General features: G+C 43.4%; 1 protein-coding gene across 1 annotated transcript in view; it reads left to right on the forward strand.

The window, feature by feature from the left end:
* DTWD2 (DTW motif tRNA-uridine aminocarboxypropyltransferase 2) overlaps positions 1–18,431 on the forward strand; it is a 393,578-nt gene that overhangs the window by 23,255 nt on the left and 351,892 nt on the right. The gene's annotated exons all lie outside the window — the stretch shown is intronic.

The following is an 18,431-nucleotide window of genomic DNA, read 5'->3' on the forward strand; positions in this document are numbered from 1 at the left end:
CCCCAGGTTGCCAGAACTAGTGTCCCTTTTGGAAGATTTCCTCTCTATTACTTTTCTGGGGACAACCCAAAACTTGGGATTTTCTTTTACTTTCAATGATAATGGTAAACAGGACAATTAGAGAGGGCGAGTCTTGCTAATGGGGGCACAGACAGTAGTAAAAACTGGCAAGTGTTCTAATCCATTTTCACCCTATCCAAAACTAACAAAGAAGTTTTGCATTTAGTTATACGTTAGTACGACTGTTGATTTTAATAAAAATGGTTTCATTGAACATTTTAGCATGGAAAATGGTCACTGCTCAGACTATGCACCCTAAAAAAAAAGACATTTGGAAAGAATTTGATCCTGACAAAAATGTAGTCTTCCCATCAAGGACCGTAGATCTCCTAAAAGCCTCTCGTTTAAGCCTAGTTAGAGTCAGATGCAGTGAAAGCACTTCATGCACAAAATGTGCTTATCTAACCCCAAAAGCAAAAATATAATATATTTCAGTATACCAGTCCTTAGATGTGGTGTTTGTATTACGTTTATTTTTTTTCAACTGCTGATCCTGTAAATAAGGCTACTTTCACATTGCGGGTGCAGGCGGTAAAGTTGGCACTATATTTAGCAGGGCTTTACCGTCGTTTTGGCTGCGCTATGCAGCCGCTATCGGGGCAGTTTTAACCCCCGCTAACGGCCGAAAAAGGGTTAAAACTGCCTGCCCACCTAGGGCTTTCACACTGGAGAGACTGTTTCAGGGTGCTTTGCAGGGCTATTTTTTAGCTTTAGCGCCTGCAAAGTGCCCCAGTGTGAAAGGGGCCTAACACACTTTTTCTCTTCCTGGTTGACTACTCTCACTCCTCCGCTGTATCTACTGAAGGGGCCATGGTTGTCACTCAGGCTACAATTTGAACATATCTGCCTTTGTTCATCTCTATTTGATGGGACTAGTATTTTACACAACAAAGATAAGGATGTTTGTTCTTTCCTCTAAGCTCACAGGAAGTGGCCAGGACACTGTATTTCTTACAAAATTAACAGGTATTTTCTGTGTAGCCACCACATCTAAGGATTGTTAAGCTACGATATATTCCATTTTTCTTTGTGGATTTAGTTACCATTTAAAACAAACTTCCTAGTAGTGCAAAGAGGTAAAAATACACTTTTGCTGAAGTAAAAAACTATATAGTAAGTAAATAACGATGCACCGATATATTGGCCTCTGAAAATTATCGGGTGAAAATAGGGTTCTTGGCATATGCCGATAGAAAAAAAAGGTACCGAAAAAACGCGAGATTTTTGCAATGATTTCAGTGCATTTCATTGGCGAGTTGCGTTTTTTTTTTTGTGTTTTTGTAATTGACCAAATATTCACCAAAAATGTGGCAATGGAAGCACAACAAGTGTGAAGCACATTTTTATTGAGCTTGCTTTATTATTATTGTTATTATTATTATTTATTATTATTATTATTTTTATTTTTTTAACACAACAGCGATTCAAAAACTATTAATTAAAAAGTTTGAATATAATACTTTCATATATTTTTTAAAACCTGTCCACTTTTGGCTTTCGACTATTCTGAATTTTCAAGATCAGGCCAGAATTTTCATGTTGGTGCACCACTAGAAAAAACAATGCTCTCCAGGCAAGGTATTATAATTGCAAAGGATTTAGCAAATACGACACCCTTATAATGTACCTCACCAAGGATGAAATGCTTCATGTACATTACTGGGGATACCTAAAAATGTTTATCTTTAAAGGATGTTGGTGTTAGATATATTTATTTATTTTTCTTCTTTTACTATCTCTATATCTATCTATCTATCTATCTATCTATCTATCTATCTATCTATATATACCACATAATAAATCTAAATAAACGACCATGCATCCAAATGACACTGAAGCTGTCCCAAATTGGCTCTATGACCACAGATCAGTCAGTCTATCAGTTTGCTTGCAGTGCAGAGCAGTGAGTGTCAGTCTCTGCACTTCCAGCATCGGCTGGGTGGATCCCAACATTATCCCAACACGTTTATCCTGAACATGGCACATTTTTGTCTTGTCAGTTAATAGCGGTCTACTGCCTCAACTGACTCTGGGTCACAGAAAAATAGTAGTAAATATAAAATAGGTTTGACCTACTTCTGTATTTTAAGACCTGGGCAGCAAGAACTGAGATTGTGTGATTGAATTGCTGCATTACACAAGGAATGTCGTGTGGTGTTGTGTATATACGATCAGGGCTGGTTCACACCACAAAAAACACACTCCCGATCCATCCCTGATGTGTTCCTGCATGCACAATTTAGATGCTTTCTGGATTCTGGTGCTTTTTTTTTATGCATTTCAGGATGCATTTTAGATGCTTTTTTTTCCCCACTATAATGGGGTCCGGTGCATTTTTGATGCATTCTGGTGCGTTTTTGATTAATTTTAACACGTTCCAGTGCAGGAAAAATGCACCATGTTTTACTTCTTTTTTTTTTTTCTGGAACGCCCTGAAACGGACCACACTAATGTGAGCTATGCCATTGGAATTCATATAACCTACTTTCTATGCATTTTTGATGCAGAAAAAAAACACACTGGATTGCATGTGGTGTGAACTGGCCCTCAGTGTACAGAACAACGCAGATGTTGCCAGAGTTGCAAAGCAACAGCATTTGCATTTTTGGAAAGTCTTAGAAAAAAAACAAATCATAGAAGCCGCATTTTAAAATGGAAAAAGTCATTTTTATTAACATTAATTTGCACAGCTGCTTGTATAGAAATGTTATGTCAAGTTTGTTAGTGAAAGTGACATTTTCATTTAGAAGCTTGCCATATGCTATAGATGGTGTTCTGATATGCCCCAATAATGTAACAAGAAAACTTATTTTTTATTTTATTTTTTATACAATATATAAACATGCATCTCTTTGTGCTCAGCAGATGCCACTGGTGAAATAGTTCTTTGTAGGAAGACATAATCAGTCAGGAATATGTAGCAAGCAACAGAAATGTTTTCTTCATATGTTGCTGTCTTAGAACAACTATGCAGATAGTGAAATTGAAACCTCTGTGCTGTATTCATATTCCAGATCAATGCAGAATGATCATGACAATCAGCCAACTAGCCAGAGCCAAAAATGTGTAGGGCAGCGTAGGTTGTCTAGGTTCGATATGGCAGTTCATTTTCCCTTTCACACTCAGACCTAATATACAATTAACTTTGAAATGACCTGTTTGCCTTATATATTAGAGCCTTGCCCCCGTGACATTATTGATTTTAGTGATGTATGTCAGGAGTGATTAAAATATCTACTGCTTATGGTAGCAATTCAAGAACCTAATCTGGTTAAACTACACATGTAGTACACTGAAATCAATTCAAATTCAATTCATTAAAAAAAAATGGTGAGAATTTTGTCATGCATGTAGGAGCATGATCAGGGCAGCTAAAATAGACCACAAGCAACACATAGTGAGGAGAGTTCTCAAAAAAATCAAAATGATTTAAATGTATTAATAGAAAAAGGCGAGTTTAGAGCATATTGGCCCCATAAAGGATAATTAGGGGAAGTTGGCTACAAGTGATATGGAGAAGGGGACTATTTTAAATACATTCTTCTCTTCACTTTATACAAAGGAAGAGGAGGGTATCCTAAAGAAGACAGTATTGTTAGTAACACAGCACAGAATGCACTCTTGTGGCTAACCAAAGCCATTGTCAAAAAAAGACTTAATGTGAATAAATTATCAGGACCAGAAGGCTTACACCTGAGAGTCCTCAAAGAACTTGGCTATGTTATAGCCAGATCATTATTCCTAATTTTAAAGGATTGCTTAGTGATTGGAATGGGACCAGCTGATTTGTGAAAATCGAGTGCAGTACCAGTATTCCAAAAATTGCCTAGATATATATACCTGGGAACTGCAGAACAGACAGCCTAAAATCAATAGTTTGTGAATTATTGGAGGGGAAGATAAGGGACCATATCCTAGAATTTGCTTATGAAAATCATATCATTAGTAGTAACTAGCATGGATTTATGGAAGATCATTCTTACCAGACCCACAGGTGGACTCTATTTACTAATTGGGTGACTTCTGAAGGCAATTGGTTGCACTAGATTTTAGTTAGGGTTATCAGAGTAAAGGGGGCTTACTACAAATACAAGCCACACTTTTTAGATATTTATTTGTTAAAAATTTTTGAAAACTATTTATCATTTTCTTTCCACTTCACAATTATGTGCCACTTTGTGTTGGTCTATCACATAAAATCCAAATAAAGTCAATTCTTCATTTTTGATTGTAACATGATAAAATGTGGAAAATTTCAAGGGGTATGAATACTTTTTCAAGGCACTGTACGTACCTGGATAGAAATCCGCCTACAGGACCGTGTCCAGAAGGTAGTGATACTGTAAATAGCTTATCTGCCGAATGGTCTGGAGTTGTTAGTGGAGTACCCCAAGAATCTTTCCTGGGACCAATTCTGTTTAATTTGTTCCTAAATGATATAGAGGTTGGTATAAGAAGTTCAATCTCAGTGTTTTCTGACGATACAAAGCTAAACGGGTAATAACTTCCCAACAAGATATAAAAACCTAAGCGCAAGACTTCAATAAAATAAAAGGGTGGTTTACTACATGGCATATGAGGTACAGTGGTGTGAAAAAGTGTTTGCCCCCTTCCTCATTTCCTGTTCCTTTGCATGTTTGTCACACTTAAGTGTTTCGGAACATCAAACCAATTTAAACAATAGTCAAGGACAACACAAGTAAACACAAAATGCAATTTGTAAATTAAGGTGTTTATTATTAAAAGGTGAAAAAAAATCCAAACCATCATGGCCCTGTGTGAAAAAGTGATTGCCCCCTAAACCCAATAACTGGTTGGGCCACCCTTAGCAGCAACAACTGCAACCAAGCGTTTGCGATAACGTGCAATGAGGCTTTTACAGCGTCCTGGAGGAATTTTGGCCCACTCATCTTTGCAGAATTGTCCTAATTCAGTTACATTAGAGGGTTTTCGAGCATGAACGGCCTTTTTAAGGTCATACCACAACATCTCAATAGGATTCAGGTCAGGACTTTGGCTAGGCCACTCCAAAGTCTTCATTTTGTTTTTCTTCAGCCATTCGGTGGTGGACTTGCTGGTGTGTTTAGGATCATTGTCCTGCTGCAGAACCCAAGTTCGTTTCAGCTTGAGTACACGAACAGATGGTCGGACATTCTCCTTCAGGATCTCTTGGTAGACAGCAGAATTCATAGTTCCTTTTATCACGGCAAGTCTTCCAGGTCCTGAAGCAGCAAAACAGCCCCAGACCATCACACTACCACCACCATATTTTACTGTTGGTATAATGTTCTTTTTATGAAATGCAGTGTTCCTTCTACGCCAGATATACTTGGACACACACCTTCCAAAGAGTTCCACTTTTGTCTCATCGGTCCACAGAATGTTGTCCCAAAAGTCTTGGGGATCATCAAGATGTGTTGTGGAGAAATTGAGACGAGCTTTGATGTTCTTTTTGCTCAGCAGTGGTTTTCTCCTTGGAACTCTGCCATGCAGGCCATTTTTGCCCAGTCTTTTCCTGATGGTGGAGGCATGAACGCTGACCTTAACTGAGGCAAGTGAGGCCTGCAGTTCCTTGGACGTTGTTGTGGGGTCTTTTGTGACCTCTTGGATGAGTCGTCGCTGCGCTCTTGGGGTAATTTTGGAAGGCCGGCCACTCCTGGGAAGGTTCACCACTGTTCCATGTCTTCGCCATTTGTGGATAATGGCTCTCACTGTGGTTCGCTGGATTCCCAAAGCTTTGGAAATGGCTTTATAACCCTTTCCAGACTGATAGATCTCAATTACTTTCTTTCTCAATTGTTCCTGAATTTCTTTGGGTCTCGGCATGATGTGTAGCTTTTAAGGATCTTCTGGTGGACCTTAGGCCTCTTTCACACTAACGTCCCGTTCAGGCCCGCCTGTCAGTTTTTCAGGCGGACCTGAACGGGTGCTCCATAGAGCTCTATGGAGCGTCGGATGTCAGCGGTGACATGTCCGCTGACATCCGACCCGCTCCGATCCGAAAAAGTGTAACGGAGGAAAAAGCTATTTTTCCATCCGTCTGCGGATCGGATCATGTGACGACGGGCACTGCGGTCCGTCGTCATCCGATCTCCCATAGGGGAGAGCGGCGCTGTGACAGGTCCGTCCCTGCGCAGTGTGCAGAGACGGAGCTGTCATCTCCCTGCTCAGCGGGGATCGGCGGAGTGATCCCCGCTGAGCAAACGGACATCCACGGGGCGGATCAGAACTGATCCGCCCCGTGTGAAAGGACCCTTACTGTGTCAAGCAGCTCCTATTTAAGTGATGCCTTGATTGTGAACAGGTGTGGCAATAACCAGGCCTGGGTGTGGCTAGAGAAATTGAACTCAGGTGTGGACAACCACAATTATAGTATGTTTTAACAAGGGGGGCAATCACTTTTTCACACAGGCCCATGATGGTTTGGCTTTTTTTTCACCTTTAATAATAAACACCTTCATTTACAAATTGCATTTTGTGTTTACTTGTGTTGTCCTTGACTATTGTTTAAATTGGTTTGATGTTCCGAAACACTTAAGTGTGACAAACATGCAAAGGAACAGGAAATGAGGAAGGGGGCAAACACTTTTTCACACCACTGTATAATATTGAAAAATGTCAAGTAATGCACTTGAGGGCTAAAAAATTTAATGCAGGTTACATGCAAGGTAATGAACCTGTGGGAGAATCGAGGATGAAAAAGGATCTGGGGGTCCTAGTAGATCACAGGCTCAGCAATAGCATGCAATGCCAAGCTGCAGCAAGCAAATCTATAAGAACATTAGCACGCATTAAAAGGGTATTTATTCAAGAAGTAAGACTATAATTCTAAAACTTTGCAAAACTCTGGCTTCTCCACATCTTGAGTATGCCATCCAGTTCTGGCCACTAGTCCTCAGGAATTATGTGCTGGAACTGGAGAAAGCCCAGAAAAGGGCAGCAAAGCGAATTAGGGGGCTGGAGGACCTCAGTTATGAAGAACAACAAGAAGCATTAAAGCAGTATTATACCCAAAAGCAAACATTTATTAAATTGCAGCTTACCAATTTTTAGATGTGGTGGCTGTATTCGTTTTCTTTTTTTTTTTTGGTCTTTTTCTTTTATTGTCACCTAGTGATCTGGTCAGTAAGGCTGCATTCACACCTGATCGTTTTTTAGCTCGTAAAACACCTGAAAAAAACGACTGAAAAATGCCCAACAAGCAAAATCCCATTCATTTCAATGGCACCTGTTCACATCTTAGCGTTTTGTCACCTGAAGAAAAATGCCTGAAAAACGCCCTAAGCTCATAAAAGAACATGGGCTTCTTTGGGGCAGATTACAGGCGTTTTTCTGCCTTTTACATTGGTGACCTGAACAAAAATGAGGTAAAAACGCTTGACTTTGAAACACTAAGGTGTGAATGCAGCCTAATGCCCTGTACTCACGATCAGACATTGATCGGACTTTCCGACAACTAAATCCATGTTTTTTTTCTGACTGATGTTGGCTCAAACTTGTCTTGCATACACACGGTCACACAAAGTTGGTCGGAAATTCCGAACGTCAAGAACGCGGGGACGTACAGTACGTCCGTGCAAAGAATAAAAACCGCAGAGGTGATCAAATACCACCAAAAGAAATCTCTATTTGTGGAAAAAAAAGGACGTCAATTTTGTTTGGGTGCAACGTTGCACGACCGTGCAATTGTTAGCTAAAGCGACACAGTGCCGAAAAAAGTGCTCTGGTCAGGAAGGGGATAAAATCTTCCGGGGCTGAAGTGGTTTATATACAAATATCTCAGTAGTGATTCTAGCTCAGGGAGAAAATTATTCAGTCTCGGGTCATTTAAGAAGACATGGGGCCACTCCTGTGTTAACCCGAAACTTTGTAAGGTTTTTTTTTTTTGCTTTCAGAGCACTAAGGATGTGGATCTCCCTTCCACAGTTGGTGTCAGCAAGGAGTGTTGAAAATTTCAAAAAACTTTTAGAAGTGTATCTTAATAAATCCAATGTATAGGGATATGGGAAATGGTTGTGACATAAACACATATACACCTTCACCCACACAGGTTGAAGTGGATGGGCTGGTGTCTTTGCTCAACTTTACCAACTATGTAACTGCCATAAAAACCGGTTTCATACAAATTGTTCCACTTTGCTCTGATGACTGTTTTTGCAAATTGGTTCAGTTTCCCGATGTGTGCTGGATCAAGATTTTAAAATACAGGTGTTCTGCACTGCTTACTGTATTAGAGTGACACTAAACAATATCCTTATTTAAAAAAAAAAAATGTATACGCATTTACTACTTAGTGGTGCTGTAATCTATTTTTCATGAAATAGTTTCCTAAGCTGGCCATAGACTGGTCAAGATTCAAACTACGAATGGGTAGGCTGATTGTACCCAACTCAATCCATCAGTTGATTTGAGTACAACCAGCATGCTGGTTGTACCAATCACTGTGTTCTACCGGCAGGCACGGCTTCCTGCGCCCCATCACCCTCATGGAAGAACACATTGGCTTCATGGGAGGAAATCCCCCGTCAACACTGACTTTGCTTTTTTAGGGCCGAATTTACCCTGTTTTTCTGCCTCCTTGCAACACCTTGCGGGAACTCCCAAACATCTCCCTTTTCCCTCCCACTTCTGTTTGTAATCATGGTCATGTGCACAGCATGATGGTCACTGCAAATCCCATAGTACATAGTCCATCTCAAGAGCAAGTAGGAGAGGGTGACTACTTTCCTACAAACAGCGGGACCATGAAGAATAAATGTAGCCTCTAACTGGAAGTCAGATCACATTAGCAAAAAAAATGAATTTTTGGATTTGGAGGAGGCCGAGAAGAATTGGAGGATTTTTTTGAGCCAGGAATGCATATGTAGCCAGAAGCTGGCTCAGGTTGCCTGCGCTATCACACTTGCTACAATGCAGTTGTTCACTCTAGGGTTCAGCCTGGATTCAGGGGACACTGGAGCTTTTGCTATAGTGCAGTTGTTCCCTTTAGTGTTATGCCTGGATCCTATGTTATCATGTCCTGAAGGCAAAGTGAAGCAAAAGATCTTGCGATGTGTAGTTCAAAGAGCCAGGTTTACACTGAGATCGGACTGCTGTGAACTACAAGTGCCAGCTGGCTGGAGAAGGAGAACGGAATGATAGGAGAGGTAATATAAAGCCTGTGCGGACATGGAATCTCTCTGTTGGGACCACGGCCTGAGTCTGCAAGCAGTGACTCAGACTGTAGATTGTGCTGTGGCCTGTGCTACAGAAAGAGAGAGTCATTGAGAGTCATTGAGCAGGTATGGGTACCGGTGCATCCACTGCTAGCAACATCTGATCATTCTGTGGCAGCCTGGAGACCACCCTCATCACATCCATTTCAGATCCAGCTGGACGGTAGCGTGGTGCAAAGCAGGGTCCCTTGAGCCAAACTTTGCAGAGGTTTGCTGCGGAGTCTTCACGCCACTGTCAGATAGAATGCATTAAGGTGAAAAAACGTTTACAACCCCTTTAAGTTGCTTTGTTTACAACAGAAATGTCAGAATCCAGAGTGCCAGAGGTGCCAGAGGACTTGCAAGGTCAAGGCAACCAGTGGGGTACAACATCTTTTGAGCGTCCCTTACGGGAATAGCGCTACACATACCTGAATAGCACCTTTTTTAGATTAGAGTTTAGTCATTTTAATGCTGCAGGAGATTTATAATTGTGACCATAATGCAAATAATATTATACAGTCTAGTACTCCTCTAAAGTAAAGATACATTTTGTAGAAGCTTGACAATGTATTTCCAAGTCAGTAAATTTGGTTACTGTCAGACCTTTCAAATAACAATGTCCTCTTTTTAGGTATCTAATGTAGGTTAATGCAAGGCTTACGCTGGTTTCAAATGTTACAGTAGTTTTCATTTTTGGATCCAGTTAGCTGTTTACTAACCGAGCACTGCTAATGTTACCTGCTGTCAAAAGACACTTCTTTTTATAGTTATATTGATTTACATTATGTTGAAAATACAGTGAGACAGAAAATGCATGTAATAGTGTCACACATCACTAATACAATCGGTGCATGCTGTGGAATGAAAATTATTTATTGATTGCTATTTTCTACATTAAGGAGAATAATTTCATGCTGCACAAAGGTTACTAATGTTAACACTTAGATGATTATCTTGTAACCTGGAACATACAAAATAGGTTCTAAATAGGGGTGCACCGAATGGGTTTTTTGGTGCCGAAACCGATACCGAAAATGAAAAATACACTAGGCCGAAAACCGAAACCGATACCGAAACAGCACCGATACCGAAAATGACTGTTTTTAAAAAATATTTTCATACAGCAGATGGTCAGAGACTGCAGGCATGGTGCAGGAGATGGTCAGAGACTGCAGGCATGGTACAGGAGGTGGTCAGAGACTGCAGGCATGGTACAGGAGATGGTCAGAGACTGCAGGCATGGTACAGGAGATCAAAGCAGCCTCACCAGTTCCCCTCAGATGCAGCCTGCCTGATAAAAATACATGCACAGTGTTTTCCATGTATTCCAATGGCTCTAGTTCACACCATGCAGTCAGTTTCCGCACCGGAAACTGACTGCATGGTGTGAACTAGAGCCATTGGAAGACATGGAAAACACTGTGCATGCATTTTGTGCAAAAAAAAAAAAAAAAAAGCACACGGAACTGCATCTGGTGGGAACTGGCCCCAAGCAAGCTACCTGGTTCTGTTCCAACAGACTTCTATTGGGAATGCTCATATCGTTACCTCTACTAGCAATAACTTAACCCTTCCCCATTCTATCACATGGAGATAAAAACCTAGCTGGGTCAAAATCAAGATTATTATTATTATTTTTTATTATATGGTCAATAAAGGGAGTACAGCCTTTGTCCTGTGACCTGGTGTTATATAGCATGGCTACATTCACACAAGTGGCCAGAGGTGGATAGTTTCAGAGGCAAACAAATGACTTTTGGATGCAGCAGCACTGTGGGAACAAAAAAACGTTTGATTTAGCTGCGGACAAAACTCTGCAATGCTTGCCCTGGGCACACTCTTTCCCCCTCATGTAGCTTGCCAGTGTCTAAATGCAGCCTTACCCATGCCCGGATCAGAGCGGTGATCTCCGTGTGTCACGGAGCTGTGCATTGAATTGCCCGGGCGGCTGCAGTAACAATGTCCCGCCTCCTGTAATCACGTCACGCTGATTCAATGTCCCGCCATTGGATCAGTGTACCGTCTGTCACAGGAGGCGGGACATTGTTACTGCAGCCGCCCAGGCAATTCAATGCACAGCTCCATGACACACGGAGATCACCGCACTGTCGGGCGGGACGAAAGGAGGACAGAGCACTGGGGACGGACAAGGAAAACACCCACTACAATGGGCGGCACCAGGGGGCGGAGCCCCGCAAGGCCCCGCCCCCATTTTCGGCCCCATTATCGGCAAGATTTTCCTTTCGGCATTTTGCCGAAAACACCATTTTCGGCCGATATGTTTCGGCGGCCGAAATTTCGGTGCATCCCTAGTTCTAAATTTACTAAGTGTATGTGCTGAGATTACAGTACATGTGCATCCTGATATTGTAAACAAAACAGTTTATTATGTATTGCCTTTAGAGCCGGTTCACACAGGCGCAACACGACTTTCAACACGACTTTTGGAGGCAACTTGGACACGACTTCAACACGACTTGAGGCAACTTACAACTCGACTTTAAGTCGCCCCAGGCCAGGCGACTTTTGCCGTGGCCAATCAGAGAATGAGCTCTCAAGGGGGAACTCCGCGTCAAATAAAAAAAACAAAAAACGGCGTGGGTTCCCCCTCCGAGAGCATACCAGGCCCTTAGGTCTGGTATGGATTTTAAGGGGAACCCCCAACGCTGAAAAAACGGCGTGGGGGTCCCCCCCAGATCCATACCAGACCCTTATCCGAGCGCGCTACCCGGCCGGCCAGTAAAGGGGGTGGGGACGAGCGAGCGCTCCCCCCCCCTCCTGAGTCGTACCAGGCCACGTGCCCTCAACATGGGGGGGTGCCTGATGCCACAGTCCCAGAGGATGCTGGGACTGTGACATCATAATGGGCGGGGACATCATCCGGTGATGTCCCTATATAAGTCGCCGCACGCCGCGTGTCCTGTCATTGTGACCGGAGACAGCGACGAGGCAACATCTCCAGAAGAGAATAACAGAAGACAGCAGCGACAGAAGACCGGGCCATCGCTTGTAAAAGAGCTAGAAGAAGGCGCAGTGGCCCGGCAAGAAGAACCGAAGAGGGGGACAAGACCCCCGAAGTCGGTAGAAGAGAGCGGCGGCGAAGAAGAAAGCCAGGCTCCTCCGCTAGTAAAAGAGCTAGCAAAATAGCAGAAGATAGCAGAGGAGTCCAGCGAGAAGACCCCCGAAGACGGAAGAAGACCCCCGGAGCTGTGCAATAAACTATTTTAACCCTTGTGTGTTGTGTTTTTTTTTTTTTTTTTTTCACAGGTGAATGGGTACGGATTCCGATAAGCCCCCCGCCCGTAGACCCCGACAACCAACGGCCAGGGTTGTCGGGAAGAGGCCCTTGTCCTCATCAACATGGGGACAAGGTGCTTTGGGGTGGGGCACCCCCCCATGTTGAGGGCACGCGGCCTGGTACGGCTCAGAAGGGGGGGGGCGCTCGCTCGTCCCCACCCCCTTTCCTGGCTGGCTGGGTAGCGTGCTCGGATAAGGGTCTGGTATGGATTTGGGGACCCCCACCCCGTTTTTTCGGCGTAGGGGGTTCCCCTTAAAATCCATACCAGACCTAAGGGCCTGGTATGCTCTCAGAGGGGGAACCCACGCCAAATTTTTTTTTTTATAAATTTGGCATGGAGTTCCCTCTCGAGAGCTGATAATTCTGTGAGAGTCGCCTCCGTATAGACGGAGATCCGACTTGGAGGCGACTTACATTGAAATCAATGGGTTCCAGTCGCCTACAAGTCGGATTGAAGTAGTACAGGAACCTTTTCTGAAGTCGGAGCGACTTCAGTAGTGTGCATTAAGACGGCTCTCACTTACATTGATTTTTACATGTAGCGCGACTTAAGGTGACTAGGGAGGACCTGAAGTCGGATCTGAGTAGCCCCTGTGTGAACCGGCTCTTAATCTCTGACGGTATCATCCACACTAATTTACATAGTATCAAATAACCACTTGCCTACCAGAGAAATTTTGAGATTTTTCACATACATGGTAAAATCAGTGCTTTTTTTTTTACCTAGAAAATTACTTAGAATTACACTTTGTTTTCTAAAAAAAAGCCAAGGCTCTGGAGAATAATATGGTGGCTGTTGCAGTTTTTTTATATCACGCAATATTTGTGCAGTCGTTTATTAAACTCTAATTTTCAGGAAAAAATACACTAAAATTAATTTTAGTGCACACAAACATAAAATCCAAGCTCTGTAAAAGCAATCCAGTAACTATAAAGCTTCTTGGACCACTTTTACAGTAAAGCCGATTGCATGCATAAAACAATTATACCAGGATCAAGCCTGCAGCTGCATGCATAATCCCGATATAACTGCTTGCTCCTGAGGCTGTATATATATGGCCTTCGGGCTGGGAATGATTAACTACACATTTATATTCTCAATTTCTTTATCGTACATATTGGGACACAGAGCCATAGTAATAACTATATGGGTATATAGGCCACCTTTAGGTGATGGACACTGGCACGCCCTAAGACAGGAAGTTCACTCCCTATATAACCACTACCATTACGGGGAGTACCTAAGTTTTTTTTTTGAAAGCTGGACCATAGGATTCCGTGGTTTGGTCAGATTGCAGTGCCGTAAAGCTTACTGACAGGGTGCTATACGGGTCCAGGGCAGTGGAATACCAATAAAAAGGGACCCCAGTCCTTAAAGGTCTTTTAATGGAGCCCCGCTGTGATGGGTGAAGATTGGGTCTGTTTGGTTGTACCACCGAACCCTGCGGCAGGCTAAGGTAAGTGGAGATCTCTAAGGAATTAAAATAAATAAACATTTTCCTTTGGATTTCTACTATACAGTAAATGTTGTTACCGTGCTTTCAAATCTCGCTCTGTGTCAGCTGAAGCTGCACGGCTACCTCCAGCTATTCGTCCTGGCCACCGGTAAGAGATTGGAGGGGGAGGGGGGGTATTTGGCTGAGATTACTCCTGGGAATGTTTTCTCTCCCCCTCTCCAGGAGCAGGCTGGGGAGATGCTGTAGGGTCCGGCGGTTTGGTGCTCCTCTCCCCCCTCCACCGCCTTCAGCAGGAGGGGCTCTCCTCTTCCCTGTGCTCTCCTCCTCTGTGTGCGGGCAGGAATCACTTAAAAAAAAAGGGGGGGGTGCATAGTGAGGAAGTAAGGGGGAATGGCTTAGCATGTCGTTGGTGCATGCGTCACAGCACAGGGCGGTTTACCTTATAAAAAACCTCCATTGTCAGTCTCATTTGGACTAACTGAGGGGCACAGAAGCAGACCTGGGCATGTGAGAGTGGGACACGGGCATTCCCCAAGGCACATTTACTCTGCATCAGGCTGAGTGTATAATAGCAGTAACAATTACTGAACTATTGCTCAGCAGTAGCTGCATCTTTTTCCTTGTAAACTACCTCTGCATTTGTGCTTAGGACTATGCATTCCAGAAGGGGATGTACAAATTCCTCAAAAAGGGGACCAAAGGTATCACCTTTAGACTCTGTGGACCCTAGTCTCACCCCAGCAATACCACCCCCCCTGAAGATCCAGAGGTAGCTGATCAGGGTTACCCATCGGGTTTAAGTGTTGCAACTGTTTCCAACACTTCAGCCCCTGTCTACATTACTAAGGATGTTTTCTCCTCAGCTTTGGTGGGGCTGGAGGAAAGAGTGATTGCTCTAATCGCATCTGCCCAGCATGGGAGAAAGCGCAATAGGTCTGCAGCTACCGCCCAGGACCCTCAAACAGAGGATCTGTGGGCAGGGGAGGATGAGGCTCCCTCCAGGGACCGTGAGGAGGCTGACTCCCCTTCTGAAGAATCATTTGTGGAGGAGCCTTTTTCAGCTTCTCAATCTGAAAAATTGCTGGTGCAATCGCTGACAAAAATTGTTCGCATTAAGCTACCTTTAAATGAATCATCTGGAAAACCCACTTCCTCTTTGGGTTCCCTAAAGCCTCCCCAAGCTATGCATGCTTTTCCTGTCCATTCATTGTTGGAACAGCTTATGTATTCTGAGTGTGATCACCCAGATAAGCATTTTTTCCCTCCTAAAAAGTTCTCTACACTTTATCCTATGGAGGAAAAATTCACAAAAAAAGTGGAATATACCGGCAATTGATGCGGCCATTTCCTCTGTGAATAAAAATGTAACCTGTCCTGTAGACAATGCACAAATGCTTAAGGATCCAACCAATAAAAGATTAGAATTCCTGTTGAAAAGCTAATTTTGTTTGGCAGGAACAGTAACTCAACCTGCAGTGGTGGCATTAGGTGTATGTCAATCCCTGAAGGACCAGTTGAGACAGGTGCTCAAGGTCATCCTTGATCAACATGCACAGCCGAGCTACCAGGGGCATTATGTTTTGCTATAGATGCTATTAGAGATTCTATCCTTCAGTCTTCACGCCTGATGCTTGTACTTGTGCATATGCGTTGGACCTTATGGTTGAAAAATTAGTCATGGTTCAAAAAGCGCCATGCAAAAAATCCTGGCTGGTTTTCCTTTTCACAGTGAATGGCTATTTGGAGAGGATTTGGATAAATACATTCAGAAAATTTCAAGTGAGAAAAGTACCCTTTTGCCAATTAAGAAAAGGAATAAATGTCCTTCATTTAAACTGGCTCCTTCTCCAGGGTCAGGGGCATTAGCCTCTAGGCAGTTATGATGACCTCTGCCATCAGGTTCAAGGGGTAAACCTCAGCGTCAACTCCAGGGACGGAAGAAGTCCTGGGGAAGGAAACCTACAAAGCAGAGTGCTAAGGCCTCTTTATGAAGGGGGTGCCCCCGCTCGCGCGAGTGGGGAAAAGACTTCTGCAGTTCTCAAGGGTCTGGCAAGAAGAATTTCGGGACAGATGGGAGCTCTTCACAGTAGCTCTGGGTTACAAACGAGTTCCGGGAGTTTCTGTCTCCTCGCTTTGTGAGGTCGGATGTCCCCGAAGATCCAGAGAAAAAGAAGTCTCTCTCTCTCACGTTTTAGACCGGCTTTTGTCTCATAGAGTGATCATGGAGGTTCCTATGGAAGCCACAAGCAAAGATCAGTGCCATAAAGGAGCTGGTCCGGGCCATCAGAGCAAAGAAAGACCCTCCTATTAGCCTTTGCATGAGGTTGTTAGGGAAGATGGTGGCTTCATTTGAAGCCATTCCCTATGCTCAGTTTCATTCGAGACTGCTGCAACACAGTATCCTACCTGCTTGGAACACAAATGTCAGAGCCTTACACCTCCCAATGCATCTATCGCCAAGGGTACACCAGAGCCTCAGTTGGTGGTAGTTAACCAAGAATCTGCAGAAGGTGAAATCTTCTTAAGGTCACATGGAAAGTGGTAACCACAGATGCTAGCCTTTACGGTTGGGAGCAGTCCGGGAAGAGGTGACTGCCCAGTGGAAGTGGTCCAGATCCAAAAGGACCTTGCCCATCAATGTTCTAGGGATTCAGGCAGCATGCTTGGCCCTGAGGGCCTGGACATGCAGATTACAGAATTGTCCTGTCAGAAACCAATCTGACAATGCCACGGCAGTGGCCTATATCGATCACCAGGGGGGCACAGGAAGTCTTGTGGCCCAGAGAGAGGTAAACCATATCCTAGCTTGGGCAGAAAATCATGTTCCTTGCCTATCGGCAGTCTTCATTCCGGGAATATAAAATTGGCAGGCGGACTAATTGAGTTGCCAGCAGTTATTCCCAGGGGAATGGTCCCTTCACCCCGATATCTTCCTGGCAATATGCCAGAGATGAGGGATCCTGGACGTAGACCTATACGCGTCAAGGTTCAACAAAAAGATTGACAACTTTGTGTCAAGAACAAGGGATCCTCTAGCATGCGGGACAGATGCCTTGGTGACTCTGTTGAATCAGTTTTCACTGATTTATGCATTCCCTCCTATTCTGCTGCTTTCACAACTTTGCAGGATCAAGCAGGAAAGAAAGTCAGTGGTTCTTGTGACTCCGGCGTGGCCCAGAAGATATTGGTATGCAGAGATCGTAAAGATGGTGGTAAGGGACCCTTGGACCCTTTCACCACGTCCGGACCTGCTCTTGATTTGATCTCTTAATTTATTATAGAACCTGGAAGGCATATGTTTCCTGGTGTGAATCCGGCGGTTGGCATCCTAGAAAGTATGTTATAGGTAGAATCCTTGCCTTTCTACAATTCAGGTTAGAGATAAAGCTGGCCTTCGGTACTATCAAAGGCCAGGTCTCGATATTGTTTCAATGACCACTTGCTTCGCATTCTTTGATGCTTAGCTTTTAACGGGGTAGCACGGCTTAATCCACCGGTTAGGCCACCCCTGAACCCTTGGGACTTGAATTTACTTCTGTCGGTATTACAGAAACAGCCTTTTGAGCCGATACAACATATTCCCTTGGTCCTTTGGACAAGGAAGCTAGTTTTTCTGGTAGCTATATCTTCTGCAAGAAGGGTATCAGAGTTGGCTTCTCTTTCTTGTAAAGAGCCATATTTTAATTCTTCACAGATAAAGTAGTATTGCGTCTTCATCCTAACTTTCTACCGAAGGTAGTGTTAGGTTTTCATCTAAACCAGGATATTGTTGTACCTTCATTTTTTCCAGAACCCTGTTCTACGGAGGAGAAGTCGCTGCATGAAAAAGGCATGAAGATATCGCCTTTGGGTGCAGTGTGCTGCAGGCTGTAGTATAGGTCTTCAAGCCTGATGGCACCCTGTTGTGTTTTTTTTTTTTTTTTGTGTCCCCCTCCCCTCAGATAGCATTGCTCTGAGACATTCCATATAGTTATTACTATGGCTCTGTGTCCCGTGATGTACAATAAAAGAAAATAGGATTTATATAAAGCTTACCTGTAAAATCCTTTTCTTTGAGCACATCATGGGACACAGAGGTCCCTCTCCTCTTTGGTTACACGTGTATTGCTTGGCTACAAAACTGAGGTACTCCCAGTAATGGGGGGGGGGGTTATATAGGGAGTGAACTTCCTGTCTTAGGGCGTGCCAGTGTCCATCACCTAAAGGTGGCCTATACCCCTGTAGTTATTACTATGGCTCTGTGTCCCATGATGTGCTCAAGAAAAGGATATTACAGGTAAGCTGTTAGAAAAATCCTATTTTACTTTTTTCTTGTTAAATATTTTTTCACTAAAATAGTTGCAGAACTTGCATAACAGTGGAACTAGTAACACTTAAGTATGAAAGATGCACAAAATCTCCATTAAAAAAAGTCACAAC

The sequence above is a fragment of the Lithobates pipiens genome, unplaced genomic scaffold, assembly GCF_037356315.1.
Source record: "Lithobates pipiens isolate NorthernLeopardFrog02 unplaced genomic scaffold, aLitPip1_a1.2 Scaffold_3, whole genome shotgun sequence".
Classification (NCBI taxonomy): Eukaryota; Metazoa; Chordata; class Amphibia; order Anura; family Ranidae; genus Lithobates; species Lithobates pipiens.